We start from the raw sequence: 6,233 nt of genomic DNA, 5'->3' as shown, positions 1-6,233 counted from the left end.
CATTCCTGCTATAATCCAGATCTCCGTCATATGTCACTGCAAGGCCCTACCCTCTCACCCATTCGTAATCCTCAAGGTTGTCGGGGTAGACGCAAACCATGCTCCTCCCATCATCGTCGGGCAGTTGGCCTTCTCGTGGCCCACCTGATCTTAGCGTGATCAACACTGCCACACTTGTAGCAGCCCCTGTGGGCAGTCCCTAATGACGTGACTAACACTGCCACAATTCTAGCAGCCTGAACCCCTGGAATGACAAACTCCCTCATGCAGTTTCACGCATGTGCTGCACAAACGTCGGCCCTGCCGACCTACTAATCGCTGATTTGAAGTCTTGGGTCTCTTCCCACGACCCTCCAAAGTATACATCTCATCCGACCTCCTCTTCGCAATGTGCTCCAAATAATTCTCCCTTTCCCGCGCCCTGGCAATCATAGAGTCCAGGGTCGGGCATGCTGAGAAGCTGACATGATCCTGAATATCAGCTCTCAACATGTCATGTTAGCGGGTCATCTACATCTCATCATCACTTGCATACTGAGGCACCAATAAGGTCTTCTCCCAAAACTTGGTGGTAATCTCTGCCACCGACTCTGTTGTCTGTCTCATGTCTAGGAACTCCCTGGTGATGGGTTATGAGCATTCTAACACTTCCTAAGTGTACATGCAACCCTAATAACCTTGGATCTATGTTTGTCTAATTATCATGTAAAGTTGATTTCCAAGGTTATGTTCCTATCTAGCATACATGGGGAACATTTTTTCTTTGAATGAAAGATAGAACTACATACCTTGTTGTTGAAAGTCTTCCTTAAAACCTTATGAGCCTAGCACCTCAAGTGTGATGCCTCAAATGCTTCACACAACACCAAATGCAATGAACAAACTTAAGAGAAAACTCTAACACTTGCAAAATCGGCCAAGCCCTCTTCTTCTCTAGTGTAACCAATTTTGGGGAGAAACACATTGCTTATATAGTGTGTTGCATTAGGTAAATCCTAATGTAACATGACTCTTCATTTCTTGATCCATGGGTTAACTCCATGGAGCATCCTATGGGTGGAACCTGTCACAACTAGAAATTTTGTGTCTTGTAATCACTATACTCAAGTAAATGTTGAATTCAAAAACTCAAGAGCATGTATGATGCTTACTCAATGGAAAACTAAACCCTAATTCACTACATCAGACAATTGGAAACCCTAGAAGTTCTTGATTAGGTCCATTTTGGACTAGGAATTCCTTATTGGATTCTATAGACCAATAAGCTTCCAATTTGACTATCATGGGCTTAGAACCCTTAAATGGGTTCAAATTGGACCCACATCAATTTAATTCACCATTTTAGGGTCATTTTGGGCCTAGAATGAAATGAATTAAAAGCTTTGATCCATGATTTAACCTAATCTAGCTTAATAAAGCATGAAAATCACAATTTTATTTTATAAGGCCAATGAACACCCTAACTAACTCTAATATTGGGCTTAGGGTCAAAAAGCCCAAATTTTCTTTTTTTTATTCAAAATTCTCGGCCCAAGGCCCACATCCAAGAAGAGATGAAGAAGAGTTGACTATTTGCTTGCCACCTCTTTATTCTCCCATGGATCTCCATGCAAACACATGTTTCCATGCACATCCCATACTCCTAGGAACATATCACTTCAAAGATCATTTCTCCTTTCCCTCTCACTCACTCTCGGCCGAAACACACACACACACAAATCTCTCACAAACTCTCTCTAGATTACTCAAGGAACTATCCTCCCTCTCCATCCAAAATCTCAAAACTCCCCTCTCACATGAAATCTCTTATTCTAAACAAGTTTCTTTGGTGATCATACTCCTAGAAAACTCCATAAACTCGAGATCTACATCAAGGGGTGCTAGGGCCGAAAATCACCAAGTTTTCTTCCATCTTTTCTTCAAGAACCGAAACTACCCCCTAAGGTGAGCTTCATACCCCCTTATTTTCAGTTTTATAAGTTTTGTGGGGGAGAATACAAGCAAATGTGTAGATCTATCATTATGTGTATGCCTTGTATGATTTCTATGCTTATATGTGTGTTTTGTATGATTATGATGTTGGATCTAGTCATGAATCACTAAAAACCGAGATATACTTTGTGTTAAATGATACTAGCATAAAATATACTACTACATACAAAGTATACCATAAAAAATAGCTAAGTGGCTTAACAACACATACTTTGGGCTAAAAACTCTTTTTTTTTGGACATAAAATGTTAAAAATACAAAGTTGAAGAGCCCAAAATGAAATATTTCGAAATCTGATGGGTGAGATGAGTCAAAACAGTTTCTATAACGTATTTTCTGAAAATATACTCTTTTGGAGGATTAAAAACATAAATTTCAAGCTTAATGGGCTAAAAATGACATTTTCGGCCCAATAGGGCCCAATATGCGAAATTTCCCAAACTTGAGGGGCTGAACCTTGTTTTTCTGTAAAACAGTGGGTTATTAGTGTTCTAAGTACTTTTCGAAGGTCAAAAATGCTTTCCATAGTTAAAAAGGACCAAAGTTGCAAAAATTTTCCGATTTGGGCCAAAAGTGTAAAAATTGCGAAATGAAGGGCTACAACGAGAAAATTGTATTTTCAGGGTCTAAAAGTGTTTTCAACTAAAAAGGTGCTGAAAAATATCAATTTCATTAAGTTTTGATGTTAAAATGCCAAGAAAAATGGTTTAAGGACTAAACCAGAAATTAATCTACTTAAAGTGGTGAAAAAGTAAATTTACAAAATAAAGAGGGGTTGTAAACAGAAAATTTTCAATGATAATTCAATACACTCGTTGTGAACAAAGACTGACACTACGACTCTCGATGAATTACAATACACAATATCACCAACAATCGTTATCAAACGAATTGATTCGGTCTCGAATCAATAAAAAATCCGAAACCACTAACACCACGACGCTCAATACACACATGGAACTCTCGGAACTCTATACTCTCGTGGAACTACTCAATACGTCGACGTACCTTCCTTAGGCCCAAAAGTTTCAAATCATGCTCGTTGGGCCTAGCTAGCCCGATGACATGATCTTTAGGCCCAAAGGATACTTACTTACATGTAGTTGGGTCTAATACGACTTAACCTCGTGTAAAAGGACTTTCAATGGCAAACGTGTTGCTGGTCCCCAAGGGTCCTTCGGTACTGCTAGTAAAGTTGGGAACTCACGATTCTGAGTTGGGCTTCGGGCCCTTCGCATTCGCTATGGTCTTGAACGACGTAGGGAAATACCGAGGGTTTCGCACCTTCTCTTTTTTTTTCCCCTTCGGTCGTGGGGCTACATAAGTTCGGGAGGGTTGGGTTATGTGAATAAGTGCGAGCGACGCCTAAGGGATCGCTTGTACGGTTGTCAACTGGACGTTTTCATTAACGTACGTTACTGTTGGGTTTTGAGCAATCTAACACTTCCTAAGTGTGCATGCAACCCTAATAAACCTTGGATCTATGTTTGTCTAAATACATGCAAAATAATAATTTTCCAAGGTTTATAACCTATCTAACATGGCATGAGGAACATTTCAACATAAAAGACTTAGAAGAGATTACATACCTTTTGGTGAGTTTGGTTCTAAGGAGTTTGAGGGCCAAGCACCAATAGTGTGAATGCCTCAAATAGAATCACAAACACCACAAACTCTTGGAAAACTTTGAGAGAGTATACACCCTTGTATAAATCGGCCACACACAAGCACACACACACTAGTTCACTAGTTTTCTCTTAGGCTCCATTTCATGCTCCATAAGCATGCTTATATAGTGTGCATGGTTAGGGTGAAACCCTAATAACCCATGTCTTTTCCTTTCCAAGGATCCATGGGTTAAAAGCTCCATGGATCATCCATGGGTTTCCACATAATCCTAGCCCATTAACAAATGATTATTAGCCCACACTATATAAAACAAATAGCCCATAATCTAATTAGTATTCCTTTTAATCTCTAAATTAATTCATAATTAATTTAAGACTAAAACTAATTAAATAACGTAACTTCATATTAATATATTATAACTCATAATATATTAATAAACATATGTGTATATGTCACACCCCGAAAACCGAAGGCGGAATACATTTCCGGGGTTGACTACCGTGTTGAGTATCAAATCCAATGTACATAGTAAGCAAAGTAAAACAAGCATTACATTACATAATAACAGTTTTATAGTTGTTTCAAAAGTAAAGTTTGTACATATGTGATGCATAGTATATATAGACAAAATGTAACGGGTCTTCATGTACACCGTCTTCATGCAAAAGGATCTTCGGGTACCTGTTCTAACGCTGACCTGAGAACACAAGCGGTTTGAAAATCAGCATAAAGCTGGTGAGTTCATAAGCGGTTTTGTTTTACGAAAATGTATCGGTTTCCTTTCTATTTCTGAAATGTTATGTACACCAAGAAAATCCCGTATTTTCTTAAAAGTTGGTTATTGTTTCACAAATGCAAAGTATGGTAAGTTTGTACACTGAAAACATGTTTACTCATGTTAAAATGTATAGTTGGTTATCTGACTGATTGAACTGTTCTGTTTACTTATCATGTGTTACCAGGAAAGTCCCATACTTTCCTTATTGTGTGTTACAAATTGTAAGAGATGTAATGTTATCCATTATGTGACTCTTTCTAGTTATGTAAGTGTTACCCAGGAAAGCCCCATGCTTTCCTTCATGTATGTATCTTATGCAAACAATGTGAAAGATGTAAAAGATGTAAACGACGTATAAAGTAATCCATTATTACTGTAAGTAAATCTCTGTTATCCTAATTGCGAGTTCCATAACCATACAATAGACTGAAACCTGTGGCAATAAGTAGTCCACATGTGGCAATAAGTCGTCCACATACTTATGACTTTCGTCACCCTTGAACCATTTCGGTTCGGCTGTAGCTAGCAGCCAGGTGTGGGGTAGTCAGCCCCGTATAGATCTATACACTCAAGTCACGCTCTCTAAATACCAGAGATTCTGGTTATGGGTGTAGTCCTCCACTCGCGTAATCCAGGTGGAGTGTTCTCCGAGGATGTGTCTCCAATCGTACCGGAATAACAAATTTACTAGTAATAATATGAAAGTCCTCCACTCGCGTATGTGCATGGAGTGTTACCGAGGACAAAACAGTGTACAGGTATTATATTCAAATGTTTTAATGTCATGCTTTTAACTGATAAATGTGGAAAACCATTTGTGAAATACATGTAAGACATACTAGTTTAAAGACTTATTTCACAAATATATGTTACGTGATCTGTATGTTCGATCTGTTATCAGCTGTAGTTATCAGTTATAAAAGCATAAGAGTATGAAACGCACATTTGAAAACATGTTATGAGTACAAGAATTCCCTTGTACTTTGCTTGTGTTCCCCCCTGAAAATAGTGAAAACAGTGAAAAAGGGTAGGGGTATGAACTCACCGGGCTCGGAAACGTGTCGGTTTTGAATGCTAGACGTTGGTTCGGGGTTTGATTACTCGCGATGACCCTATGTAAAATGATATAATGTCCATATATATACAATTAGAGATACATTCACTAATCATATGGAACATTACACTCCAATGAGGTTAAACACCTCAAAACGAGCGTTTGGAGTGACCCGGGTGACATCTTCGGACTTGTAATGGCACTAGGGACTTGGGACATGAGTTTACTCTCCATAAGTAAACATTTAAATGAGTTTACAACCATGAAACACACTCACACATGAGTTTACGGCCGTAAACTCATGTGGGTGTGGTTTTGAGTGCTTTAGGGCTCAAATGGACTTAGAGGTTGCTAGAATGGATTTTCTAAATTGTCTTGGAACACTTGGACTGAATTCAAATCATCAAAATGCTTATTTTATGGGAGTTTACGGCTCAGTATAGGCTCCTGGCCGTAAACTCCTTAATCTTCATGAAATAGGTGTCAAATGTTGTTAAAACTAATCACATGTGATTCATAAGATTATTCCAAGACCTAGTATGATTTTTATGTGACATTTGAGGGGTGTTATGGAGTTTACGGCCCATGAGACACTCCTCATGGCGGTAAACTCTAATGTAGGGTCATACAAAGTGTTTCAAGGTCTAAAACTTGCATAGAAGGGCTTCTAAAATTCATCTAAAGGCTTTAGGGGTGTTTAGTTTGCATTCTAACACCAAAAGTTTTGGAGTTTACGGCCCAAGAACAAGCCTTGGCTGTAAACCCTTATAAGTCACACAA

Source organism: Lactuca saligna, chromosome 1 (genome assembly GCF_052625555.1).
Source record: "Lactuca saligna cultivar CGN05327 chromosome 1, ASM5262555v1, whole genome shotgun sequence".
Taxonomy (NCBI): Eukaryota; Viridiplantae; Streptophyta; class Magnoliopsida; order Asterales; family Asteraceae; genus Lactuca; species Lactuca saligna.
Note: the sequence above shows the minus strand (reverse complement) of the source record.